The sequence below is a fragment of the Mobula hypostoma genome, chromosome 7 (genome assembly GCF_963921235.1).
Source record: "Mobula hypostoma chromosome 7, sMobHyp1.1, whole genome shotgun sequence".
In the NCBI taxonomy this organism is placed as follows: Eukaryota; Metazoa; Chordata; class Chondrichthyes; order Myliobatiformes; family Myliobatidae; genus Mobula; species Mobula hypostoma.
The window spans coordinates 27,765,062-27,784,402 of record NC_086103.1 but is presented as its reverse complement, the minus strand read 5'-3'; the positions used below and the strand labels follow the sequence as shown (position 1 = coordinate 27,784,402).

Here is a 19,341-nt window from a genome sequence, read left to right as displayed (position 1 = left end):
ATGGTGTAACTACAGTAGGTGATGCTTGGTATAAAGAATTTGCACTTGATGACCCCATAACTTTCTGATCTTTTTAACACTGTCTTAATATTTTGGAGATGTTCCTTGTCATCTCTACCGGTAACAATGGTGTCATCCAGATAAAACTGGTCCGGATCTTTCTGTCAAAGTGCAGATGCAACTCCAAGAACAAGCTTACTATAACAATAAAGCCCTTTTGTGAGTGCTTACGGTGAGAAACACTTCGGACTCTTCTTACATCTTCATCTATAGATAGGCCTCAGCTAAGTCCACTTTATTGAAGTGCTTCTCTCTCGAATAGTTTGCAAACATATCCTTAATCTTGGGCAGAGGGTATTGACTTTCAGTACTGGGTTGATGGTAACTTCAAAATCGCCACAGATCCTGACAGACCCATTCTTCTTGGCTACTGGGTCCACTGGTGTCATCTATTGGCTCCACTCAACCTTGGAAAGAATTCCTTCAGCCTCCATGCAATCTCGCTCACTGGCTACTTTATCACCGACTATATAAGGAATCAGAATAGCTTTGTAAAACTTGGGTGTGGCATTTCCACTTAACACTGTTTTACCCTTGATGTGTTGAGTTTTCCAATGCTGTCCTTGAACGTCGCTGTGGTATCATCCAGTACTTTTCTTAATTCACTTTCAGTTGATCTTGTTGCAGGGGATGTGGCATGCAAATGGCAGCTGAATTTCTAATCAAGTTGTAGTTGTTTCAGCCATACATGATCCCACAATTCTGGCCCTCCTATTTTTACTACATACATGCCCAAGGCAACTTGCTGGTTGTTGTATTTCCCACAGGATTTATATTTTCTCCAGTCTAAGTTCTTAGTTGGATGTCTGCAGGCCTTCCTTCAGTATGTTTGAAATTCTGTTCAAACTCATTTTGTGGAATGACTGAAACAGCCGAGCCAGTGTCCAATTCCATTTTAATTAATTTGCTGTTCACTTCTGGTGTAAACCATATTGCTTGTCTGTTGTTTGTTTTGATGTTGTAAATCTTAAGGTGAGCCAGTCCTGCATCACTCTCATCATTATCAGGTTTATCATTAACAGCTTGTAGATCGGTGCTCTTTTTTAAACTGCAACTTGACTTTTTCCTTTATCTTTTTCTCTTCCCTGTGCAGTCCATTTATTTTTGTCTGCCCGACGTGTTCTTGGTAGTGTATGTATCCTACTTTGTTGCAGTTTTGTCTTTAAATCTACATTGGTCTGGTGTATATGGGCCTCTGCCACAACGGTAACACAATTTCTTCCGCCAGCTCGGTTTCTGTTAAGACATTGCAATTCTGTTCATGCTCACTTTCTTTCCTGACTGCAACTCAGTTGTGTTTCTTTTAAGTATAAGTTGTGCTTCAGTCAGGAGCCGTTTTTGAATGCTTTCTTGTAAGATTTCACAAGCTAAACGATCTCTCTGTGCATCATTAAGCCCATCACGAAACTGACAATGCTCAGAGTACTTCTTCAATTCAGGCACGTGTGTTGAAATAGACTCCAATTCTCTTTGATTACGCGTATGAAATCTAAAGCGTTCTGCAATCAACAGTGGTATCAGTTTTAAATGTTTCTGCATTACTTTCACAATATCATTTTGGCTGGTTTGGTTGGAGCAGTTAAACTTCTAAGTAAACTATACGCCTATACACGCAACAAAACTGGCACGCACTTTTCATTGCCTATTCCATTTGCTTAAAATACTGCTCAATCCATCAGTGTACATATTTCAGTTAACCCTTGTGCAATCGACCACATCCATTTTCTGATAAAACAGCCATTGTTGTTTTTTTTAAATTTATGGTATTCATTGTCTATAAACTTATGAATCTACCATTTTCCGCTGCTTTTTTTTAAAAAAACTCAACCATGTTCCGGTTGCACTTTTTGAAAACTTGAACATGTCCCCTGCACTTTAACAGGTAGTTAAACATCTCGGGTTTGCTTAAAATTTCCTCGTGGCCACCGTCATACTTTGTAACTCCAAAACATAAAACTTACTAAAAGCAAAAACACAGTGCGGGAAATAACGTGCCCACTTTTGCTTTTATTTCAAGTGAGGCACGTATGTGGCACCATAATGCTATATACCATTGACGTACTTTTACATATAACCCAAAATGCACTATGTAAACAAGAAAAAAATGCTTAATTAAACAGTACATAGTATTTGAAAGATTACTCAAATATTACTGAAATATTAAATATAGAACACCAGAGAAAACGGTCCAAATTTGTCCAACACCTCTGCACACCTCATGTTCTATAATCCAGGCAACATCCTGGTGAACCTCATTTGCACTTTCTCCAAAGGCTCCACATGTTACTGCAATGGTGGCCAGAACTGCACAGAGTAGTCCAAATGTGGCTGAACTGAAGTTTTATACAACTGCAACATGAGTTTCTTACTTTTATACTCAGTCCCAACCAATAAAGGCAAGTATGGTATATGTCGTCCCAACTATCCTATTTACTAGTGTTACCACATTTAGGGAGTTATGAATTTGTGCCCCAAGATCTTTCAGTGTCTCAATGCTCCTAAGGGCCAGAGGAAAGTCGGGTCTGTCAGTGTACTCAATTACTAACCCTTTTCTTTTAGAAATAACATCCATGATGTGGAAGATGCACTCAGATTGAAAATCATGACAAAATAAGATGCTTCTCCATGGAGCCCCACTGAAAGACCATAATTGGAAGTGTGCACAACAGCAATATGACAAGTCCACATCAGAGGGGATTCCTCTGGAGTGGTGCAGCAATTTGCCATGGCAAAGGCCCACTTCTTCGAGCAATGGGAATGGTGAGATCAATGAAATATCTCCATAGATCCACAAGTCTCCAGTCCAGTCTGATTTTTTGACTTGGCAGCAAACTTTTTGGCATCACTGATCATGCAGGGAAATATATTGCATACTTAACCTCCACTCCCCCCAAAACTGGAGAGAATAATATCAGGCTAAAATGGATTTTAAGGATACAGCATTGAAGACATACTCAAATGGCAATGTCTCAAAAAGATGGCATCTATCATTAAGAATGCACATCACCCAGGACACACACATTATTATTATTATTATTATTAGTATCAGAGAAGAGGTACAGGAACCTGAAGACACACACTCAATGTTTTAAGACTAGCTGTCATCAGATTTCTGAACAGATATTGAACCCTTGTACACTGCCCCACTGTTTTAGCTCTCTTTTTGCACTATTTATTTAATCCAATCTTTTATATGTTTCTTCTTGGAATTTATTTTTTAATGCACTGTACTGCTACTGCAAAACAACAAATTTCACAGCATATGTCAGTAATATTAAACTTGATTCTGATTCTGACTTAGACCTGCAAATTATCACACTGGAACCACTAGAAACACATGAGAAAACTTTTTTTTTCTCTGTTTCTGCAATATTCAGCATCAAGCTAAATGCCTGCATCACCAAGTGTATTCTCACCCGTGAACTTTAGCAGGAATACAAGGCATAATCTTTGTTTCTCTGACTCAGGTTACTTAACCTCTGACAAAACATTTTACAAGGCTTGCAGAGCAGTGAAATGATATGCCCTTTCAGGTTGCATTGCTTAACGCTGCTCAACATGAATAAAATCATCTCCATAAATAAAAAAAGTTGTCTGTCAGTGCATTGTGCGATACAGGAGATAGAGGAGGGTCATTGAAAACATTATATTGTAGCAGTGCTCCAAGAAAGTTCATGTATAGAATTATGGATGGTACCTGCATCCTTTCACTCCTAAACAACAGGGATTCTGCAGATGCTGGAAATTCAAGCAACACACATAAAAGTTGCTGGTGAATGCAGCAGGCCAGGCAGCATCTGTAGGAAGAGGTGCAGTCGACGTTTCAGGCCGAGACCCTTTGTCAGGACTAACTGAAGGAAGAGTCTTCCTTCAGTTAGTCCTGACGAAGGGTCTCGGCCTGAAACATCGACTGCACCTCTTCCTACAGATGCTGCCTGGCCTGCTGCATTCACTAGCAACTTTTATGTGTGTTCCTTTCACTCCTGTTGCCTTAAGCCTGGCTTAGGTTCCAAAAGTGCTGTTGAGATGTTTTTTTTTTGATATCTTAAATTGTCCTGTTAATCATTTAGAAACGATGAATGCAATTCATCTTCTCATGTTCCAAGAGTAATGTAACTTGATCCCTACTTGCAAGACCACATAATCAGCTTCTAATTAAACATTTTGAATGAATGTTTAATAATGCAAATGTAATAATAATCCTCCAGAGAACTCATGCCAACAAAAGGCAAGGCTGAAGGATCATGCTGCTTGCTAGGAGATCAGTTGAGGCTATCTGCCGATCACTAAACCCAGTGATTAATGTTTCTTGGGTAAAAGTCACTGGCAGACAGTACTCTGAACCTGTTTCAGTGTTTATGTTGAGAAGTGTACATTAAAAATTAATATGGATTCCCAGCTAATGTTTCAGGGACACTCAGCAGTTGGGCTCCACTGGTGTGGCAGGTCTAAAAGTCCAGTCCAGCACAAAATCAATCTTAACCAGAGCATTAAATCATAAACGTGAAAAATTCTGCAGATGCTGGAAATCGAGAGCAACCCACACAAAATGCTGGAGGAACTCAGCAGGTCAGGCAGCATCCATGAAATTAAATAAACATATAACCTTTCAGGCCAGGACCTTTTTTCTGGACTGGGAAGGAAGGGGGAAGTTGCAGAATAAAAAGGTGGGGGGAAGGAGAAGGAGGATAGCTAAAAGGTGATAGGTGAAGCCAGGCGTGTGGAAAAAGTAAAGGGTTAGAGAGGAAGAAATCTGATAGAAGAGGAGAGTGGACCATAGGAATAAGGAAAGAGGGAGAAGAAGTAAGAGGCCAAAAAGAGATGAGAGAAGTTTTTTTTTACTGGAAGGAGAAATTTACTGGAGGGGATTATCGATGCTTTTGTTTTGAGGAAGAAAAATATCAGCATGGTTTCAGGATCCAGATCTAACAAAGTGTGAATGATGAATCGGAGTTTCATCCAAAGGTTTGTCAGATATCAGGCATCACATAGTACTCTCATATTCAGGATGTCTGACCTTTCAGCCCATTGATATGCCAACCATGCCTTACACGTAAATCCCAAAAGAGCGGAGAGTCCTGCTATAAGATTTGAACCCATGTCTCAGGATCTGTCCAGAACTATGGCTGCTAATCCAGAAATGTATCGGTATACTACTGTACCCCATCCCGTTTCTGATGTATCTTGAGACTTCTGATAAAAATGCTCAAGTGCTGAAATTATTGCACACAACATTGAGTTTAGTTTTGTGGGTGCTGGCCAGACTTTGGCACGATAAGCATGAAAGACTCTAACAACAGAATGGCTTTCTTTACCATTTCTGTGTGTATTTGTGATAAAAACCCTATGCTGCTGGTCTAGAATTGCATGTTGACCAGATAGGATGAAATAGATTGTTGAACAGATTGTTCAATATTAATACTTCCAAAATTCATGATCACAACCAAATGGAAAAGCAAGGTGACCAGTCATAGGCTTTCATCATCATTCCCCACATAACAACAATATACTGGCTTGAAATTTCCTCTCCATTTCTTCATTTCACTGGCTTAGAATTTTGGACCTCACATATTGAAATCATTGTTTAGGATTATTTTCAACACAAAGTCTGCATTTCATTAAGTAACTGACTCCACGGTACCTCAGCGGTTTCAAACAGGACTGATGAGAGCAGCGTGATGGATGTTGTCTCTGTGAATTTCTCCAAGGTCTCAAACAAAATCCTTCATGAAAGCATGGAAGGTTAGATTATGGGGGATCCAAAGAGAACAAACTAAGCAGATACTTGGCTTAACAGCAGAGAAAGATGCTGGAAGGCTATGTTCTGACTTGGAGGCCTGTGAGTGGGCCATTGTTTCTCATCAATTTAATGACTTGGATAAGAATTTGATGAACATGGCCAGAGGGGTTGCCGATAACACTGAAAAATGTGGTATTAAGACAGTAAAGAAGGTTTTCAAAAATTACTGAGGGATCTTGATTACCAGTTAACTGGGTGAAGAATGGCAAATGGAATTCAGATTGTTGCATTTTGAGAAATCAAACCAGGTCAGGACTTTCACATTGAATTACAAGGCCTCAGGAAGTGTTGTAGAACAGAGAAGTAGGAGTACAAGTACAAATATACAATTCCCCAAATAAATTGTTGCTATTATTATTTGTTTTTCTTTTGTATTTGCACAGATTCTTTTGCACATTGGTTGTCAGTCTTTGTTCATGTCTTTCATAAATTCTACTGAGTTTTTTATTTTCCTGTAAATGCCTGCAAGAAAATGAATCTCAAGGTAGCATATGGTGATGTATATACTTTGATAATAAAATTATTTAAAATTTTGAACCTTACCTTATTGAAATATGTCATTACAATGGAAAGAGTGCAAAGAAGATTTACAGGGATGTTGTTGGGAATCAAAAGCCTGACTTATTGGAAAGGTTGCATAAGCTCAGATTTTATTCCTTGGAGCATAGAAGACAGAAGAGTGGCCTTCTAGAGGTGTATAAAATCATAAGGGTTATCAATGTGGTGAATGTACACTGTCTTTTATGCAGGGAAAAATAATAAAAAAGGAACTACAGAGTATAGGTTTAAAATGAGAAGGGAAAGATATTAAAAAGCCTTGAGGAGCAACTTCTTCATGCGGAGGGTGGTGCACGTATGGAACAAGCTGTCAGGGGAATAGTTGAGGCAGGTACACTGGCAAAATTTAACAGATGCTTAGGCACCCAGATAGGAAATGTTTAGGGGGTAAAGGCCAAATGTGGGCAAATAGAACCAGCTTAGATGGGAATATTGGTCAATATTGAGAAGCTGTATTCAAGGTCTTGTTCCAATGTTATATTACTCTGTGAACTTCTTCAGGGAACTTTGAGATGGGTAATAAATGGCAGTGTTCAGATGATTCCCATATCTGTGAAGTTTGTATTTAAAAGAGGATGGATGACAATAAACACATCTAGAATCATCTCAATGTCTTCCAAGGCGGCAAGAAAATTGGCAATATCCTTAGCAAAGCATGGACATTGGATACGTTATTTCAAATACGTACTGGGCTGCTCTGGTCTCGCAATTTGTTTTGCTTTCTGGCACGCTGTGCCTGTCTCCTATTCTTCCTCATTTTATCTACCAATGGAATTTTCTATTCATGCACCCAAATACATGAGCAAGCAGTGCATGCAGGTGAGGAAAAGCCCTACTGAATCCAACATACAAGTCTCAGTTGATTTTGCAAATATTTCACAACAGTTATCTGAAGGAAGATTATGCTATGTGGAGCAGATTCACAGACACCAATTCTTCTCCTCCACATTAGCATGTTTTGTTTGTTATTCAATATCAGGTCAAGAGAGGAGGTGGTGAATTAAAACTTGTGTCAGCATTATACATATAGAGAAAAAGGTCTGTTTTTTGCTTAGTTTTTTAAAGATTAACTTTATTTGCTACTGAAACATTGATATATAGAAAAAAATATATAGTTTTGCAGCAAATCAAATCAGCGAGGATTGCGCTGGGTAGGCTGCAATTGTCACAAAAGTTCTGACGCCAACAGAGCATGACCATTATGCACTAATTCTCACCAGATATCTTTGGAATGTGGGAGGAAACCAAAGCATGTGGATAAAGCCATGCAGTCACAGGGAGAATGTACAAACTCCTTACAGACAGCAGCAGGAATTGAAACCTGATCGGTGATCGCTGTGGCTGTAAAGCGATGCACTAGCCATTATGCTACACGCACAAAATGCTGGAGGAACTCAGCAGGTCAGGCAGCATCCGTGGAAACAAACAGTCAACGTTTCGGGCCGAGACCCTTCTTCAGGACTGAAGAGGCCCTATAAAGAAGGTAGGGGGAGGGTGGGAAGGAGAAGTCTGGTCGGTGTCAGGTGAAAAACCAGTAAGGGGAAAGATAAAGGGGTGGGGGAAGGGAAGCAGGGAGGTGATAGGTAGGAAAGGTGAAGAAGGAATAGGGGAAAACACAATGGGTAGTAGAAGGAGGCAGAACCATGAGGGAGGTGATAGACAGCTGGATGAGGGGGCAGAGTGAAACTGGGATGGGGGAAGGGAGGGGGAGGGAATTACCGGAAGTTGGAGAATTCAATGTTCATGCCAAGGTGCTGGAGACTATCCAGACTGTATATGAGGTGTTGCTCCTCCAACCTGAGTTTGACTTCGTCATGGCAGTAGAGGAGGCCATGTAGGAACATGTCCCAATGGAAATGTGAAGCAGAGTTGAAGTGGGTGGCAACCGGGAGATCCTGTCTGTTGTGGCGGATGGAGTGGAGGTGCTCGACGAAGCGGTCCCCCAATCTGCGTCAGGTTTCACTGATGTAGAGGAGGCTGCACCGGGAGTACCGGATGCAATAGATGACCCCAACAGACTCACAAGTGAAGTGTTGCCTCACCTGGAAGGACTGTTTGGGGCCCTGAATGGTGGTGAGAGGGGAGGTGTAGGGACAGGTGTAGCACTTACGCTTGCAGGGATAAGTGCCGGGTGGGAGATCCATGGGGAGGGACATGTGGACCAGGGAGTTGTGGAGGAACCCATCCCTGCGGAAAGCAGAGAGGGGTGGAGAGGGAAAGATGTGCTTAGTGGTGGGGTCCTGTTGAAGGTGGCGGAAGTTGCGGAGGATAATGTGCTGGATCCAGAGGCTGGTGGAGTGGCAGGTGAGGACAAGGGGAACTCCGTCCCTGTGGTGGTGACGGGAGGCTGGAGTGAGGGCTGAAGTGCGGGAAATGGAGAAGGTGCAGGTGAGGGCATCAGTGATGACGGCAGAAGGGAAGCCACGATCCTTAAAGAAAGAGGACATTTGAGATGTCCTGGAACCGTTATGCTACCATGCTGCTCCAACTTTGAAAAGAGGCAACATGAAGATGACAAGGAGTAGGATGTCAGCGATAGATCTTGGTCAAACACTAGAACCACTTGTAGAATATGAGAAGGATTTACAACTGGACACATGAAAATGGATCCAGGGGAGAAAAGTCCCTTATTGATTCCCACATAATGGTGGAATGGCTTTGCAGGGAAATAGTTTATGTCACGCTGCAGACAGATGAGTTAACCAGGGAGAAGTGGATTCCCATTGTTGAGCTGTACAATGTTAGTTGTGATCATTTGCAATTTTGTAGCATCCTTGCCATCGAGGAGCAAATTGCACACTTATTGATATAATAATTGCCTTCTTTGGTGCTAACTCATGTGCGTGCAAACACACCAATAATGACATTTCAAGAAACTACTGTCAGATTGGAATCAATTCGATACCTACAGCATCCAAAGAAGACTACTGCAGAAATAATTTCTGCAGCCATATCTCTGGATTTTAACAAGCTACTGAGACAAAACTGAAATTAAAATAAGTTGAAGGAACTTCTTAATAAAACAAGGCAACAATTTCCAGAGGATTAAAAGAGGTTTTACACTCTGAAACTGAGCCAATTCGTAGCTGCACAAAAATTGACCATATTCATTGTAGAGGGAAGAAAATGTCACATCTGATATGCAATCAAACATGAGGTGAATAGTTACAGATGTACTGCAAATTTTATTTGGTCTTCCAGAAAATCAATTTCACGTTCTCCATTGATTTAAGTAATAAATTATTTGGGACTTACTATTAAGTGCTAAATATTAGCTGAATTACTAAATATTTGACATTTATTTTATGCTTGAGAAATCCCGAGAAATCACTCTATGTGTTCAGTGGTATTTTCAGCCTCGACAGGTGCAGGGTTACAAGGAGCTTAAGGTTTTCCTTTGTTGTTTATTGGCCGTGAGAGAAAAGAAAAGCTTAAAAATTGTACATCTTCTCCAGCAGTCCTCTCCTTTTGGCACTTACTGTTGGAAAGCTCTCTCATTCTAATAACGTATCCCATCTCATATCCCTGACATTTACTTTTCCCTTCGCCTTTACTACTAAGCAACATTCAGTTACGTTATTCAGTGCTGACAGAAAAAAAAATCCCTCTTTAACAGAATTAACTCATAGAAAAAGAAGAAAAAAAGAATCCAATCTTTGGCTCTGAAATCCTTGGTCTCCAAGCAAGAAATTTTAATCAAGAAATTTTAAGTAGTGGTTACTGTATGTATACAGTGCAACAGTGAAATGCCAAACAGAAAAAAAACAGTACTGAATCATTTATTTCCTCACTACATAATTTGTGAGTTTGAAAAAGACAGAATAAATTATTTCTTCTTTAGTCCATGTAGACTTTCATTTTCCCCCATCAGTCTGCTACAAAGTAATCTGTCTACTTGTCAAGTGATTCCAGATCTGTGCTCTAACATGGTAAACTGTCACCTGGCAACTAGTAGGCAGATATGAGACAATAGTGATGCAGTCCCCGAGTAGAAATTCCTCTACACCTAAAATAATAATGTTGAGCCGCTGAAAAGTGGCTTAACCTGGAGTACAGTAACAATGCACAGTTAATTCTGAAGCAATAGCCATGTTTCTATTTTGTAGATGCAGCCCAACCTGTTGAGTGTATCAAACAGCATTTAAAAAAACATGCACACATTTCTAACAATCTTAACAGCTGTTAATAAATTTGATTGCTTACTCTTCCGAAAGGATTTCATTTTTTAAAACCACTGTGAAACTACACAAAATGATGTCAATAGCAGTGTAAATGAAACATTTATTGCCTGCATGATTTTCAACTTTGGTGGTTCGAGAAAAGCTGCCTTACGGGACCTTTTATGCATCCCTCTTTCCATGAAACCACATTATATAAACAGACAACACAAAAAGCAATCTTTAGCCTTAGATTAATGACCTCTTAGGAACTAAAACGTGGCATCACAAGTGTGACCGTACTCTTTACAATTAGCTTCTTGTCCATGGGGTCATTCTGGGCTGCTGATGCTGATCTCTGCCAGTACTCTCAGGAGTCCACTGATGGGCTGCACTTCGGATATCACACAAACTCATGGAGAATAGATGTTTACACTGTTCCTTCAGCCACATTAGCAACTTAATCAGGCATGGATATTTATCCGCATTGCAGACATCTCCACAATGCAGACTAGACTTGTAAATTTACTGATTCCAAAGACTTCCCTCATTACCTTCTGCTAGCAGCACCTGGCTGTGGTTTTGGAAGGATCTGTGATCCTCTGGCACAAACACTAAACTGACTGCATTTTTTTCTTCTCCAGCTTGTCCTCTGACCTGTGAGTGGCAACTCACTTCTTTCCTAATTGTGACATCTGTATGGCCCTCTGTTGGATGTTGCACCCTAGCTGCGAAAGTTGATATGCAAGTTCGGGGAATATGTCATGGAGTACAGGCTGTTGAACCACCGCAACATGTATTCATTAAGTAGCCACAATCCTCGGTATCTAGAAGAGTGCAGCTTATATTGTGCTTTCTCCCCAAGGTATGCTGATGTTACAGATGCTTGCTAATGGAAGGTTTAAGAACTTGCAACAGATCAAGATGATTGCCAAGACTAAAATGGATACAGCATGGCACTGCAGATGAAGAAACCAGCAAGACTATTGTGGGAATCTCACAATAGAAGATCATGCGATTTATGGGACTAAGTAACAAAAAAGACAAACAACTCGGTTCCAAGGCTATTATAATGTCTCAAATCCTGAGGCTACTATTATTCCTTTCAGAGATCTGGATTCAAAATCAATTTCAAATGGGGATTTTTTTAAAGCATTGTCATTCAGTGATTGCCAAATAGCTTTAACAATTGAGTCAAGGCTACTTTGACAAGTTTTTTTGTGGATGTCTATAGTTCAAAATTCAGTGCAAATTGGCATGAAATCAATGCTTTCATGCTGAAATGATGTCCTGGAAAGGATATTAAATTTTTGACTAGTGGAATAGTATCTTGCTGAGTTTATTAAATTGTTTCTAAGATTTTTACTTTAGGTGACTTAAATGCCATGGCTTTCATGTCAACAAAGTTTCCATTTGTGTAATAAAACTATCAATGAGGGTTATCAAATAATAAAGAATGGCAAATAGCTGTTAAAGAGATAAGGCTAAAAGACATAGGGACATAATTAGGCAATTCAGCCCATTGGATTTGCTCCATCATTCTATCATGATTCATTTATTATCCTCTCAAACTCATTCTTCTGCCTTCTTCTCATAACCTTTGATGCGCTTACTAATCAAGAATCTATTCATCTCTACATTAAATATACACAATGACTTGGCCTCCAGAGCCATCTGTGACAATGAATTCCACAGAATCACGACCCTCCAGCTAAAGAAACTACTCCTCAGCACTGTTCTAAGGGACATCGTTGTATACTGAGGCTGTGCCCTTGGTTCCTAGATTCCCCCAATATTAGAAACATCCTCTTCATATCAACTCCATCTAGGCCTTTCAATATTCAATAGGTTTCAATCGGATCCCCACTCATTCTTCTAAATGCTGGTGAGTACAGGTCCAGAGCCATCAAACATTCTTCACACATTAACCCTTTCATTCCTGGGATCACATTCTGCTCAAAATGCTAACAAAGCACATCGTTATTAAAAGTAACTTTCCGTACGAAGACAAGGAAGAAATAGGTTTCTGAGATACTTCCAGAACTGAGAGCTAGTTTAATGTGTGCTTGCTAATGGCACACAGAATTTCAGATTTGAGGAAGCACAGAGATCGTGGAGGGTTATGGGGGCTAATGAAAGCAAAAAGATGATAAGTATGGAGGAACTGAAAAGGATTAAAGGCAAGGAACCTGAATTCTAACATTGAGGTATGCTTAGATTGCAAACCAATTTAAATCAGCAAACACATAGATGAATGAGAGTTTTCTCGTGAATTAGGAGCAGGCATCAGTGTGCCAAATTCCGATGGATGTCCTTCCATGTAACTCATTGCTGACACTGGGTGTTGAAATTCAGCTCAATGCTTTTCATGGGATCCACTGACACCAAAATATCAGTGGATACATTTCCTGAACAAATGAACAATTTAAACAAACTATTTGGGGGTCTTGTAAACATTCAGGGCAAGGTAACCAGTAACCACCTCCAATCAGCTCACCAAGACAAAAAGTACTAATAGTTTGTTGGACAGAAATTGTTTTATATTTTCAGCTCTTGAACTTTTATACTTCCCATGACTAGAACAGTTCTTTCCACCAATCTACAACAAATAATGTTTCCTCTTTCTAGAGAGGAGGGTTTAAAAGCAGGGATCGAACTTCTTACTATTTTTGCTATTTTACCTCAATATTTTTGCTCTATTTTTGAATTACTTATTGAATTGAATTGACTTTATTTCTTACACCTTTCACATACATGAATAAAAATTTTACATTACGTCTCCATCTAAATGTGTACAGTAATGTGAAATCATAGTAATTTATAATAATTTATAATGAATAGAACAGTCAATGTAACATAGAAATACACTCAAATCAGCATGAGTTAATCAGTCTGATGGCCTGGTGGAAGAAGCTGTCCCAGCTTTTATGCTATAGTACCGTTTCCTGGATGGTAGCAGCTGGAGTAGGTTGTGGTTGGGGTGACTCGGGTCCCCAATGATCCTTTGGGCCCTTTTTTCACACCTGTCTTTGTAAATGTCCTGAATCATGGGAAGTTCACAACTACAGATGCGCTGGGCTGTCCACACCACTCTCTGCAGAATCCTGCGAATAAGGGAGGTACAGTTCTCATACCAGGTAGTGATGAAGCCAGTCAAGATGCTCTCAATTGTGCCCCTGTAGAAAATTCTTAGGATTTGGGGCCTATACCAAACATCCTCAACTGTCTGAGGTGAAAGAGGCACTGCCACACAGCTATTGTGTACAGACCACGTGAGGTCCTCAGTGATGTGGATGCCGTGGAAATTAAAGCTGTTTACCCTCTCAACCCCAGATCCATTAATGTCCATATGGATTAGCCCATCTCTATTCCTCCTGTAATCCACAACTAGGTCCTTTGTTTTTGCGACATTGAGGGAGAAGTTGTTTACTTGACACCACTGTGTCAGAGAGATGAACTCTTCCCTATAGGCCATCTTGTTATTGTTTGAGATAAGGCCAATCAATGTAGTGTCATTGGCAAATTTAATTAGCAGATTAGAGCTGTGGGTGGCAACACAGTCATAGGTATACAGGGAGTAGTTCATTTTTTTAATATATTCATTGTTATAATTTATAGGATATTTATGTATTGCACTGTAATACTGCCAAAAAACAACAAATTTAACAATGCATGCCAGTGATATTAAATCTGAGCACAATGTATCTGATTCTGGGAGAGGAGGGCTTGACAATTTTTGTCTCAATCTTGTTTGCAGACATTCCTGACCAAATGGTATTAGCTGAGCTGACATTTAGTTGGTTTCCTTTATTCTTATAGACTGACTGAGAGCTCTTCTAGCATTCAAGCATATCATGAAGGGGAGCCACAGAAGATACCAGATCAGATGCTGCATTGGCAAACCGAAGAAAAATACTGGAGTGGGATCCATCCCAGATGGCATCACAATGGAAGGATCAGAGAAACACGACAGTGCCAGAGAAATTAAATTGATTAATCACTGCTGGATGTGTCTTGCGATGTCAATCTCTTGGAGGATGGAAAGAAAGCAGAACTTGACAAATGCTGAGTAGCTTTAATTTTCAGGAAACCCAGCCAGGCTATTTTAAAATTAAAATGAATTTTGATTTTAAGATAGATGTGACTGTTGAAAATTTGAAAAATTTTCACTTTGATGTATCACATTATGATTTTCATTCATCCTATTATCGTACAAATGGAATGGATAATGTTAAATTAACCCACCCGGCAGGTAGACTCTGCTACCTGACTTACATTGTGCTCAGTTTTACTTCTTACTAACTTCAGATAAATCAGCAGCGTGCCTTGGTATTGTTCACTTAGCCACTTACTGTTTAATAAATCTGCTTAGCAGTTGATGATACGTCAGAATCCAAATGGGTGCTTCCTCTCCTATACAACTCTGACAAAAACCTAATAATTCATCAACTGACTCTTTGGAAATCTCAATAGCTTGTCATTTCACTCACCAGGTAACATTTGCAGCACTCCCTGTTAGCTCAACAGGAGACAGGGTAGAGAAGCAGAGTCAAACAGAACAAAAATATCCTTTGGCCCAACTGGTCCATACTGACATAACGCCCCAACAATGTGAATCCTAATTTGCCGCACTCCCTTCCAGTTAAGTAGGTTCCATGGAAAATTTACAATAATATTGTTCATATCTAAAGATGTGAATTATAAATTGTCACAGTATGAAAGAAATAATCTGGAGAATCTGCCGGTTCAGCATCAACAAAGACCCATGTGTGCCACATAGACCAGATTAAAGCATTGAGCCAAATTAAAGCATTGAGGCCAAGATTCCCCACATGAGTCTGTCCCATCTGTCTGTGCTTGACCTGCCTCCTTCTCTTCTCAGTAATACCATCGGGTGGTAGGTGCAGGAATTTTGGGTTCCATTCCACCAGGTTCAGAAGCAGTTATTGCTCTGCAGCCATTGGGCTTCTGGACTGGCTTCATTTGCCTCAATGCTGATCTGCCTTTGCAGCCCGGAGACTCACTTTCAGGGACTATGTAGTTCATGTTGAATGTATGATTTAAAAAAAAAATTTTCATGAGCATTTTTTTGCACATTAGATAGTAGTTATTTGTTATGTGCATTTTTTTTCATTGATTCCATTGTTTCCTTGTTTTGTGGGTGCTTGCATGAAGGTGAATCTCAAGGTTGTATATAGTAAACAGACTTTAATAATAAATGCACTTTGAACTTCGATCATTAATGGTGTTCAACAGTACTTTTAAAGGTTTTTAGTCAGTACAATAAAAGCAAAATAGACATGAAGTTATCTATCACTGTGCCATCTCTATGGAACAATTTACACGACTGTAAATTGTGTTGAATGAATTGATGGAAAAAGACTTCAAAGGTTTGCTGGATTGATCCCTGGAGTACTGGGTTGTTAGATGTCAATAGATCATGCAAAGGAGGCAAGCACTCTCTGGAATTTAGAAGACTGAAGGGAGATCTCATTGAAATGTATAATATCCGAAGAAAATCTGGTTGGGGAATTACAGAGTTGCTGCTTCCCCTGCATGGGGTATCTGGAACAAAAAGCCAACTTCTCAGCCATTCTGACAGAAGTGAAAAGAAGTTTCTATACCAAGGGTATAGTGAATCTTTGGAAAACACTTCACAAGAGGAGTGCGGGGTTCAATCACTTTATACATTCAAGAATGGAATCAATTTATAGATCTCAAAGTAATTAACTGATATAGGAAAATGGCATTGAGATAAAAGATCAATATAATGAATGGTAGAGCAAAACTGAGAGTGATGACTTGCTCGTGCTCCTCTTTTATGTCCTTATTTAAAGGACTGCTAGAAAAAGATAGGGAGAGGGAATTGATCAAATTACTCTTCATTCTTAATGGACTTAGTGGGCTCATTAGTTTCCCTTGTCCATTGCGATCCGACGGGGAGATTCAGGTTGGGTATTTTCTCCAGTGAAAAGATTGTTCACTTAGGACTGTGATTAGGAGAAATTTACTCAGAAAAACAAGGTGCAGAGAATCAGTCAATGGGCGAGAGGAGTTGACAGGCTGTATGGCTTTCTATTATGATGGACACTAGCCTCCCCACCATCGAGGACATCTTCATGAAGCCAACATTCATCATGTTTCCTGTCCGTCTTTATCTATATATCAATTTTTACAAATTCTGTTGTGTTTTCTGTAAATACCTGCAAGAAAATAAATCTCAAGGTAGTACATGGTGATATATATGTAATTTGATAATACATTTACTTTGACCTAAGGGCTTTCACCATTTGGGACATGCCCTCTTCTCATTACCAGCATTAGGGAGGAGGTACAGGAACCTGAAGACACACACACTCCACTTTACCCTCTGCCATCAGATTTCTGAATGGTCCACAAACCCATGAACACTACCTCACTATTTTTCTCAGTTTTTGCACTATTTATTTGGATGGTGCCCACTTGGTGAGTGGGAGAACAGGAAGATGCGACAATTTCACATAGGTCTGTGGCTGAAGATTGGAAAAGGAGGTGCTTCTTGGCAGTTTTTGGAATTGGACTGCGCCCAATCAGTGAACAGATTCATTAGAAAGGGTTAATAAAAGTAAGGTAGGAACAGACTGGCCATTGGTGGAGTGGATTTGGCTCATCAAGCTTTGGCAAGATCAGACTTAAGTGAGTTTAAGTGTATTTTAAGCTTCTTCTCCTTCATATTTATTCTCCATCTGTTCAGTCAGAATTATTGCAATGAGAAAGGCTTCAGGGGCTGTGTTTTGTTTTATGTATGAGAAGTGAGAACTCTGGGAGACCTCCAGCCTCCCAGATAACCACATCTGCACCAGATGCACTGAGTTGCAGATCCTCAGAGAACATGTTAATGAACTGGAGCTGCAGCTCGATGATCTTCAGGTCATATGGGAGACTAAGAAAGTGATAGATAGAAGCTAAGATAGGTTGGTCATCTCTGGATTGTAAAGGAGGCAGGTAATTGGGTGACTGTCAGGAGAAGGAAGGGAAGGAAATGGGCAGCCAGTGCTAAGTACCACTGTGGACATTCTCCTCAATAATAAGTATACCAATTCAGATACTGTTGAGGGGGTCAACCTACCAGAGGGAGCTGTAGTGACCAGGTCTATGGCATTGAGCCTGCTGCTATAGCTCAGAAGAAAAGGGAGCTGAAGAAGACTGCAGTAGCGAAAGGAGATTCCACAGTTAGAGGAATAGAAGCAAGATTCTGCGGCTGCAATAGAGACACCTGGATGGTATATTGCCTCATAGGTGCTAGGGTCGGGGACGCCCTGGATCGGGTACATGAAACTCTAAAGAGGGAGGGTAAGCAGCCAGAAGTCTTGCTACATATTGCCACCAATGCAATGACATAGGTAGAAAAGGTGAGCAGTTTCTGAGAAAGATTTTAGAGTACTAGGTAGAAAGCTGAATAGCAGGACCTCTGGGGTGATAATCTCTGTATTGCTGCCTGTGCACGAGTGAGGGAAAGGTTAGAATGATTAAGCAGATGAATGTGTGGCAGAGGAACTAGTGCAGGCAGAAGGGCTTCAGATTTCTGGATCATTGGGATCTCTTCTGGGGAAGTTACAACCTGTACAAAAGGGATGGGTTACACCTGAACCTGACGGGGACCAATATCTTGGCAGGCAGGTTTGCTAGAACTGTCTGGGAGGGTTCAAACTAATTTGGTAGGGGATGGGAACCAGAGTGATATGCCTGAGGGTGGGGTAGTAGGTTTACAGAGGCAATATGTAGTGAGACTGCGAGCAAAGAGAAACGAATAAAAGGGCAAAATTGCAGTCAACAGGATCAATTGCAATGTGAAAAGAGGACAAAATTGAAAAGGGTAATGAATACAGGACGAAACGTGTTATATTTGTAATCATGTGGTATACCGAATCAGGTAGATGAACTTCTAGCACAGTTATAGATCTATGACCTTGTATGACCTTGTGGGCATCACTGAAACATGACTAAAAGAAGATTATAGCAAGGAGCTTATCATCCAAGGATACACATTGCATCAAAAGGACAAGCATGTAGGCAGAGGGGGTGGGTTGGCTCTGTTGGTAAAAAAATGAAATCAAATCATTAGAAAGAGGAGATATAGGATTGGATAATGTAGAATTGCTGTCGGTAGAGCTAAGATACAACAAGGGTAAAATGACCCTGATAGAAGTTATATACAGACCTCTGAACAATAGTAAAAATGTGGTCTATAAATTACAAATGGAGATAGAAAATGCATGTCAAAAGTGCAATGTCATGATTGTCATGGGGAATTTCAATATGCAGGTAGATTGGGAAAATCAGGTTGGTACTGGATCCCAAGAGAGGGAATTTGTAGAATGCCTACAAGAAGGCTTTTTGGAGCAGCTCATGGTAGAACCCACTAGAGGTACTACTATTCTGCATTGGCTGTTGTGCAATGAATCAGAATTGATCAGAGAGCTTAAGGTAAAAGAACCCTTAGGGACAAATGATCATAATATGATAGAATTTACCCTGAAATTTGAGGAGGAGAAGATAAAGTCAGATGTATCAGTATTACAATAGAGTAACGGGAATTACAGAGGCAGGAGAGAAAAACTGGCCAAGATTGATTGGAAGGAAATGCTAACAGGGATGACGGCAGAACAGCAGCGGCTGGAGTTCCTGTGAGCAATTTGGGAGGCACAGGATAGCTGCTTCCCAAAGAAGAAGTAGTATCTAAAGGCAGGATGATGCAACTGTGGCTGACAAGAGAAGTTAAAGCCA

The 19,341-nt window shown here is 40.2% G+C and overlaps 1 protein-coding gene across 1 annotated transcript in view; it reads right to left on the bottom strand.

The window, feature by feature from the left end:
* Positions 1 to 19,341, bottom strand: part of LOC134349198 (teneurin-2-like) — a 3,136,038-nt gene that overhangs the window by 1,296,903 nt on the left and 1,819,794 nt on the right. The window lies entirely within an intron of this gene.